Source organism: Orbicella franksi, chromosome 5 (assembly GCF_964199315.1).
Source record: "Orbicella franksi chromosome 5, jaOrbFran1.1, whole genome shotgun sequence".
In the NCBI taxonomy this organism is placed as follows: domain Eukaryota; kingdom Metazoa; phylum Cnidaria; class Anthozoa; order Scleractinia; family Merulinidae; genus Orbicella; species Orbicella franksi.
In genome coordinates this window covers 19561370-19571337 of record NC_138149.1, presented here as the reverse complement: position 1 = coordinate 19571337, position 9968 = coordinate 19561370, and the positions used below count along the sequence as shown (strand labels likewise).

General features: G+C 45.2%; 1 non-coding gene across 1 annotated transcript; it reads right to left on the bottom strand.

The window, feature by feature from the left end:
• Nucleotides 1-4113: 4113 nt before the first annotated feature.
• Trnah-gug (transfer RNA histidin (anticodon GUG)) lies at nt 4114-4185 on the bottom strand. The gene has a single exon. It is a non-coding gene; the product is annotated as a tRNA-His (tRNA).
• Nucleotides 4186-9968: the final 5783 nt, after the last annotated feature.

Below are 9968 nucleotides of genomic sequence, written 5' to 3'. Positions count from 1 at the left end.
TTCAGTACAACGGTAAACACTACAAACAGTTGCATGGAACAGCCATGGGGTCGCCTGTGTTTGTTGTTGTCGCAGAAATCGTGATGCAACACGTGGAGGAACGCGCCCTTGTAACTTGCCGACAAACGATACCGCTTTGGTCACGCTACGTTGACGACACTTTTACCGCCGTTCGCAAAGACGAAATTGACGCTTTTCACGACCACCTAAACCAACAGAACGCCAACATCCAGTTTACTAAAGAGATCGAAGAAAATGGAAAACTTCCTTTCCTAGACTGTTTGGTAAGCCGCGACAACAACGAAACTACAGACTACACGACTATACAGACTTTGAGGAGACGAGCCCAACTAGGACAGCTTATGTGACGAAAACAGATACCTTGGACGTGTTTTTCACAAAAACAACGACAACGCTGACTTTATTAGACGAAACATTTACTGACCTACTGAAGCTGACGCAAAGAATAGGAATCCAACACCTGTTACTACAGTGACCATATCTTACATTAAGGGCACTTCTGAGACCATCTTACGGATCCTATTGCCCAACAACATCCGTGTAGCTCACAAACCTACACTGAACGAACTACGTTACAAAATTTACTGAGCAACGTGAAAGACAGGGACGAACTCAACAACAGCTAGACAGGGAGCAGTTTACAAGATCAAATGGTCTGACTGCCAGGCTTCCTTTATTGGTGGGACTGACTGAACACAAACGAGCCACGAGAAATGGTGATGCCAACAATCACATTGCTGTACATTATTGATCAACTGACAAACCACAACATAGATTGTGACTCTGCTCAGTGCTTAACCCACAGTACAAACTATTTTCAACGACTGACTCTGGAAAGCTGGTACACTAATCTGGAACAAACACCTCTTAACAGATGTCAACAACTACCGGCGCCTTACAAACGACTTATCCACGACGGAAACAAAACCGACAAACGGACTTCTAACATACCGACTTAATTTGACTTACAAAAGACGGACCAAAAACCGACCAATTTGATTAACAATAGACGGATCGAAACCGACCAATGACTGATGATAAACTTTACACGAGTCTTTCAGCCAATACCATCATGGCTAAACTGACCAATCACGTTCAACGGACCAAACTTATAACATCATCGACTGACAAACACTATTCACTTGACTGGCTATCTTTAAAACAGGGAACGGGGAACGGGGAATCTTTAAAATGGAGAATCTTTAAAAGCGCAAATCTTTAAAATGGGGAATCTTTAAAAGCTGGAATCTTTAAAACGGGGAATCTTTAAACCGGGGAATCTTTAAAAGCGGGAATCTTTAAAATGGGGAATCTTTAAAAGCGGGAATCTTTAAAATGGGGAATCTTTAAAAGTGGGAATCTTTAAAATGGGGAATCTTTAAAAGCGGGAATCTTTAAAAGCGGGAATCTTTAAAATGGGGAATCTTTAAAAGCAGGGAATCTTTAAAAGCGGGTAATTTCTTGTCAACCACTGTTTCGACTCTCCGTCCTTGTTCTTGGTTTTCGTGATAAAAATGGCTCCAAACGACCTTTCCCCCTATCACATCTTGTTCGCCGAGATCATTCCACTTTGACTGTGGAAGACCTTCAAAGCGACCGATTCGTTCTTCTTTAAAGTGAATGCAATGGGTACTTTGAAATTGTCTTTGCGTGACTGCATGGCACAGAAAGAGGTATCATGAAGCACACAATGACGGTTTATACGCGAAATTCGTCGCCACATCGTTCGGGCATCAAGCATCGAATTACTTTATTGCTGGTTTTCAGTGTCACGCAGTTCAAAATAAATCAAAATAAAAATCAAAACAGACAAAGTCCAGAATCTTGAAGAGAAAGAAGGTAAATATGCGAAGACTTTCGCCAAGATTCAGGTCACATTTTTTACCCAAATTTATAGAGTTTCTGATGGAGACGCCGTGCTGGCGCCCATCCGGATGGCGGCCGGAAACCAACAGAAACATCTGTCACTGAGGTTCGCTACAAAAGCGTGAATTTATCCCTCCAGGAACTCAGAAACATTTTAAAAATAATACTTTTTCTAATACATGAACTGTTCAGATAGCCAAATTTCCCGAAATAAGTCACTCTTTTAACCAACATGACAGCTTTGTTGCCCATCATGTAAATGCCGCGTCACGCAAAAGCTTAGAAATTCAGGCGTAGTCTATTACAAAACCAAGGAGCGAAAATTTGTATGAATATTAGTTTTCAGCTGCTCTTATACATCATGGAAGTAAAATCTCAGGAGGATCAGTAGTTTTGTAGTTTGAATTTTAGCGACGTCATGTGAAAACCAGATTTAGGGGACTGTTGATTTATCGATTAAATAACCAAAAACGTGTTTTCCTTGCCATATATTTGTCGTTAAGTCGCAAGTCCTTCCATTAGCACATGATAAGGCTACGACAAATATCCATCTTTGCGAAACTCAATTTAAAAACGTCACAGTCCGGAGTTAAGATAAATCCAGGCGGTTCGATTCTTTGGTCGGTCTAGCGGATCTCAAAGAGGCTAGTGAGAATCGAGATTTAAACCGCTCCACTATCCCACTAAACCGATGTGTTTTAATAGCGTGCAATATAATTACAATGAATAAATTTCACAACTGTTTCTGTACCTGTTGAGTTGGTACATGTGACAGAATAAATAGCTTCCGGTGGGAAACTGAGAGATTTTCGTTCACATTTCAGTAAAGATTAACGCTATTAAATATTCCCCATTTTAAAGATTGCCGCTTTTAAAGATTCCCCGTTTTAAAGATTTCCGCTTTTAAAGATTCCCCGTTTTAAAGATTCCCCATTTTAAAGATTCCTCATTTTAAAGATTCCCCGTTTTAAAGATTCTTCATTTTAAAGATTCCCCGTTTTAAAGATTTCCCATTTTAAAGATTCCCGCTTTTAAAGATTCCCCATCTTAAAGATTCCCGCTTTTAAAGATTTCCCATTTTAAAGATTCCCGCTTTTAAAGATTCCCCGTTTTAAAGATTCCCGCTTTTAAAGATTCCCCGTTAGTAGTGAAGAACGCTCGTAGGGGCCGTAACCAATCAGCGTGCAGGGATTGTACCACGTGACCAAGATTTTCCCATACATTCTCTTAAAATGTAAAATCCAAGATGGCCCCTTGGTGGAGCAAAAATGGCGCCCACCGGAAATGACGTCATAGATCGCGCGCATGCGTAACTAAGGCGCGAGCCAATGCATGAAATCGAGGTTGTCACGTGGTTTGTCAAATAAGGCGTGAACCAATGAGAGAGGGTTCAGGTATGAATAAGAAGGTTTGTGTGAGTGTCGGGTGGGTATTGTTGTTTCGAGATTGACAAGAAGAAGATGGCCTCGGAGGAGAATAAGCCGAAGGTGGAGGTGGTTGAGATTCCTGCGGGAGCGTTACCGGACGTGATTCCGAAAGAAGAATTTGCGTCGCGAGTGTTGGATGCCGTGAAGGATGATCTTCTTGGAAAGATTATGAAAAGTGCCGTTAGTCACAGTACGGGTAACCTCCTGAAGAAAGAAATGACGAAGCTGGCCGATGAGGTGGTCAGGTTCAGACAAGCCATGTCTAAGAAGATGCTTGGTGACGAGTCTCTGACGGATAAGGACCCCGTGTGCTTGGAGAGGTTGCCGGATAGTTTTGAGGTCGGATGGAAAAAGTGGAAAGGCGGTTGGGGCGACAGAGAAGAGTTGGCGTACCAAGCATTTATCAAAACGATGACGTCACCACCAGAGGAGTGAAAAAACACAAGATTTTTAATAATGCCTGTAACAAAATGAACTAATAAAGATCCTTTAACGAGAGAATGTACATGGTTTGTTGTGTGATTTTTTGCATCATCTTGAGTGCTGGCATGTCATTGGTTCCCAGGTGCACGAGGAATAACATCATGGTCTGTGGGGTGAGAAATTCTCCGTGAAAGTCTGAGGAGGATTCGAAAACGCGTCCGAAGGGCCAGACATCGGAGAGGTCTCTTCTCATGTACCATGGGTAGGGAAAATGTTGGGTGAGGAAGAGGAGCATGACATCTTCGTCGGGGTGGGGTGCTTCCAAATAGATTTTACAAGCCAGGGGTCTCTATGGAAAAAAGGAAAAAATTTTTAATGCCCCGACCAGGAATCGAACCTGGGTCTTTGAGGCCACAACTCAACGTCTTAACCATTAGACCATCGAAGCGCTTACCTCTTTAGGACTTGGTTTGTGGGATGTCATGGTGAGGTTCTCCGAAATTCACGGTTTTACAATGAGGGCAGAGTCTTTGGGTAGGGTGCAACCACCAATTGTGGAGGGCTCTACAGGTTCCGTGATAGAATTGGTCGCAACACGTGGTCAGGAAGTAGTCGTTGATACTGTGATTGGAGGTGAATCCTTCCTTACACCACATGCATTTTGGGTTAGGAAATGACATTGAGTCTGAAAATAGAACAAAAACATTTTTTTATTGGACACTACACTTGTTATTACAGAGTGGGACGTGTGCACGATCCTATTGACCGGCGCCCTCTTTGTTGTCTTCTTCATGATCATAATAAAGAAAAGATTTGACATGTTTGACACGTGACATGGCTTCTTCGTAATGGTTTCCCAGAAAGACGGGTTTGTAACAGGCAGTCTCTCAGGCCATAGATGGCCCCGCAACAGGTTGCCCAGACGCACCCTAGTCCCCAGGCTTCTCTCAGTGGTCCCGAAACTGCGTGTACGAATTTGTCGTGGGTCCCTTGTTTACCCAATTCTAGGAGCGGTTGGCGGCAGCATGGTCTGGATTGCTTACAGACATAACAAGAACTGAGTTCCATTTCTAAAATTAAAATAGTTGTTTGTAAGCGTTGAGAGCCCGGTCTACATCGATGACTAAATCATTAATGTCGTCTTCTTCAGCGACCCCCAGCATCTCTGATAGGAATAGTAAGTCTATCTCGTCCAGGGCTACCCCGAGGAAACCTAAAAGTTGTTCTAGGTCCCTGTACAAAGGGGACTCGCGATTCTGTTCTTCTTCCTTTATCCACTCTCGCACCCGCTTTCCCAAGGTAGTCAACTCAGAATTACATCGCTCTAATACTTCCATACTCACTTGGTTTGGTCAGCCACAGCAACGATACTATCCACAGTCTTCTATAGGCGCTCATGCAAGTTTCACTAAAACTCAGAGTGAAAGTGAACGGTCCAACTCGCTTGTTTTATACACCCGCTACAACGGGGTCCAGTCTACGACCGGGAGGGGCGTGGTAGGGGGATACCCCTATCCCCTGGGTCTGTAGGAACACGTGATTTCGGCTTGATCTGTGATTGGCTGGACGGATCTGCATAAAGCGAATCGGCGTCGTCCGCTCTTCACTCTGAGTTTTTGAAACTTGTATTGAGCGCTACCATGGCCTTGAGGGAGAGACATCTACAGAATAATTTCAGACCGAGAAAGCCTGAGACCACCTACGAGGAGGCGATCGATCGAATGGACGAAGACTGGGTTCGATTTTACGAAGACATGGATTTCCCAATCCGGGATTTGTTGACGGGCCGCCGTTGGCTTACACGGTTCAAGGATTCTAGCCAGCTCGAGGTGATGTTGCACCAGATCCTCTTCTTTATGGACGAGCAGCGCGAGAACTGGACCCGAAGTCAGCGCAGGTACCGCCTCATCGAGAAGGTGTTCAGTAGAACCTTGTTTAATGCGATCCTGGCCATACGCAGGAATCTTGTGTGGGACGTGAAAGTGAAGGCGCCAGTGGACAGGATCACTTTTGACAGACTTATGTTGTGTTACCAATTTGAGTCGTTTCAGTCCACATGGACTCAGAGAAAAAAGAACACAGTGAAACGATACATGAATGTAATCAATTTTTATTATAGCGTTTTTAACCAAGGTACTCAAAGAACAATGCGATCGATGATCGATGCGGAAGATGAATTACCCAACGTGTAAATATGAAAAAATAAAAAACCAGAGTGTTTTTTTAAAAAAAATGTGTCTGTGTCTCTTTCTTAGTTTGGGTTCTGTCCATTCAAGATATCTTCTGAACTTTGTCCGTGGATCAGTAGAGCCTCAGCGATCCCTCGTTGGGGTTCGTTGATTCATTGAAAGAACTTGCAGGTACGCTTGGGGCACTTGAGATAGAGCCTGTCTGGGTTGGCAGCGGAGTGGGAGGTCGCTAAGACCAGGGACTTGTTGCATAGACATCGGAAACGGGCTGGGTCGATGTTCCTGTAGCAGGGGTGGGTCTGTTCGTCGACGCGTTTCAGGTAGGCGCTCACTTCATTAGCACCACAGGTCACATAACACTTGGTGTAGAATCTTGAAGAAGGGCATCGGTAATACTCCCACCAGGTACCACCCTCGGGGGTTTGCACACTCCCGAATTTCATGGGTACCATACAACGCGGGCAGGTGTGATCTTGTGTTTTCAGTTCGTTCAGGAACTGATCAGGGTCGAATTCCTGCAACACTTGTACTTCGGTGAATTCTTCTTTGTCGTCCACTTCGGGTGGTAATTCTACGAGGTTGTCTTTCTTGAATTTGTCGAGTCCTATCGGTTCCAGGACTTGAATGGCGGTTGGAGGTGATTCTTCTAGCACTGTCAGGCATCCGCCTTGAATGGCAGGTAGCTTTGAGTCTATGAGGAAGAGAGATGAGTTAGTATCCCAATAACGTGTTTTCGCGTTGCATGGTTTCTAGGATGTGGGTGGTTTTTCGCACGTTTTTCGGGGTCAGTCTTTGCCTTCGCCTGTGATGGTTACTTTTCATTTCGCTTTTGACTTCCTGGCGTTTGATCGAAAAGGCGCTCCAGGGTTCCGAGAAGCCTTTGAGAGGTACGGTGGTCCAACTGACCGGGTCCGGTGTGATCTCTTTGAGGAGGACGCGTTCTTTGAAACGTAGTCTAGAACGAGGTTTTTTGAATAGCCATCTATCTAAGGTGGATTGTAGTTTACCTCCTCCTTCTTCTCTTCTCTTGGGTAGGACCAGTTTCAGTTTCTTACGTGCCTCCTTCTTTTTGGACGATTTTCTCTTTTTCCTATCGGGTTCGAAGTGTGAATCCATGGCGCTTGCGAAATGACTCGTGATGGAATGCGTGGTTCGACTTTATAGACGGTTTTTACGACCAATAGGAGACGTGTGGTGTGATGGGATCATGTGATGGTCTTCATTCTGATTGGCGGAGTGAAAAAATGGCGCGTGATCACTGAAAGTACGTGTACTGAGTGAAAGTGGGGGGTGCGCCGCGGGTATAAAAGGAGCCCGCTTGACGCAGTGAATCATTCTCGACTTGCTCGTGGTGCGGTGATGACTCATAGGATTTTGGATGAGAGAGCCGTGGAAGAGATTATTGAAGATCTGAGAGAAGAGTTGAATCAAGCTTCTAAGATTTTGGCTAGAGTCGAAGAAGGCGAAAGACCGTTACATGTGAAGATATTTGACTTAGAATTGCACGTTGTCTCCCCTTTGTACTATAGGCTTCAGAGGCACTTGATTGACTGGGGCGACCGGGAGTGCTATCCTCATTTGTCAGGTTTGGAGGTCACGAAGCGAGCGGATCGAGAAGGAAAGAAGTTTAACGAGTCAGTCGGAGAGTGGTCAAGATGACTTACTACAGCAACTCTAACCAGATTCGGGAACTGGTGAATCAGACTGCGGATGAGAAGGTATACACTTTAAGAGATCTCGATGCCATTCCGAACGCGAACGTGAACGTGTACATTTTTGACAATCTCTTCGAACCGGTAGGGAAAATACCCGAATGTATGTGGTCATTTGATCTCTTGATGAGACGTCGTCCTGACTGGGGTGGTACGATTTTGGAGTTGATGAAGAAGAATGACAGGGTGTATCTATTCTGTGGTGAGTGGTGTCGTGTGCTGTATAGAAGTTGTACCAACCATTTCAGATTTATTCATTGTCGGGATCTTACCCTGGACGCAGAGCGTTCCTGTTTGATTGCCACCAATAACATCACGTACACGATGAGTGAAGCCATCCGTGATCTGTTTGAACCCTTGCGGTTCGCTCGTGACATATCACGACGGGTGTTGGAGGCAGACGAGAGTCCCAGGGTGAAGTCGTTACTGACTTTCAACAAGGGAGATCACAAGGAAACTTGTCTGAAGTTAGAAGAGTTGATCAATGATGTCATGCGTCAACGTGATCTGTGGAAGGATCGGTTTTTCTTTCGGGCCATTGACGCTGATAATGATGATCTGTGTTGTGTCTGTAAGGAATCGATACGTCAGGCATTTTATGTGAAGGGAGACGAAGAGGAGGCCCTGAAGTGGAGACCCGGTAAAGTGGATTGTTTTTGGAAAAATTGTAGATATTATGCCATGGATGCCTTTGAGGAAGAATATGAGGAGGAGTATAGCCAAGATCTTAAGAACATGGAAGTGACTGACAACACGTCCGGATTCACATCCGAGGAGGATGAAGAAGTGTGTAATAATCAGTAGTCTTTCGCCTTCTTTTCGATAGCCAATCAGATTTGTTTTTTCGTAAGAACCAATCGGGCACGACGTTTTTGTACCTATAAGAAAGTTGAAATAAAATTGGGTTGAATCATTTTTATGATGTCTCAAGCATTGAGTTGGTTGATCTCGAGAGTGTGTGCGACCATGGCCGATCGATGGAGTTGGATCGCCTTGTGTTCCAAGTGCACTAGAGTCTATGCGCGATACGGTGAAGGTGAACCCATCCCCTACGATTTCAGTGATTCGCCCTTGGAGGTATTTGACTATACCGACGTCGAACCCAACGTGATGCGTTTTGTCGTTTATATCTTGTGGTTGAAACAGCAACCCGATTCATTTACGAAGTATCTCGAGGTACGTGAGCAACGTTTCGAGTTGTGGAGACAGTGCGTTTACAAACTTTGGCGATTATGAAGAAGAAAAGTCAAAGTCAAAAGAAGAAGCCGCTTTCGACCGGGACGTTACTGGGACGGTATCGGGATCCTTCCAGACCCGGTAGTCTGGGTGGTCTGACGCGATTCGCCAAGGCCAATAAGATCTCGGTACGACGTGCTCGCGAGGTCCTGCAACGGGATTTGGGGTACTCGTTGCACAAACCCAGACGTCGTCGGTTTCCCACGGTCCCGGTCGTGGTGTTCGGAATCGACGAGCAGTGAACGGCCGACTTGATCGAGGTGATCAATATCGCCAAGTACAATCGAGGGTATCGTTATCTCTTGACGGTGGTGGACGTGTTTTCCAAGCACGGCTGGGTCCAACCCTTGAAGAGTAAGACGGGTAAAGCGGTGACGGAAGCCATGGCTAAGATCTTGAAAGGAGGTAGAAAACCCATCAATCTCCAGACGGACGACGGGAAGGAATTCTACAACAAGCCGTTTCAGGATTTGATGAAACAGAAGGGCATTCATCATTTTTCGACCGTGGGGATACGAAAGCCAGTGTGGTGGAACGGTTTAATCGGACCTTGAAAGAACGTTTGTACCGGTACTTCACCGTGAAGAATACGATGAAGTTTGTGCCCGTGTTACAAGATCTGGTCAAAGGGTACAATCGATCGTATCATCGCAGTATCAAGATGGCTCCTGATCAAGTGACTTTAGCCAATAGCGAGGACGTGTGGGAGACCCTTTACGGTAAAAAGGAAAAGGGTAAAAAATCAAGAAAACCTCCACTCAAAGTCGGGGATCGTGTGAGACTGCACAAGAAGTTCCGACAGTTCAAGAAGGGGTATTTACCCGGTTGGACCGAAGAGGTGTTTGTGATACGTAGGGTGCGTCCTGGTAAGGTTCCCACGTACAAAGTGGAAGAATGGGATGGGACGTCGGTCGAAGGCACGTTTTACGCGCAAGATTTGCAAAAGGTGTCCGTGAAAGACGACGATCTGTTCCGCATCGACAAGATCGTCCAACGAAAAGGGGATAAAGTCTTGGTGCGTTGGAAAGGTTGGCCAGTCAAGTACGACAGTTGGGTGGATAAAAAAGGCTTGTACGTGACGAAAAAGCCAAGAC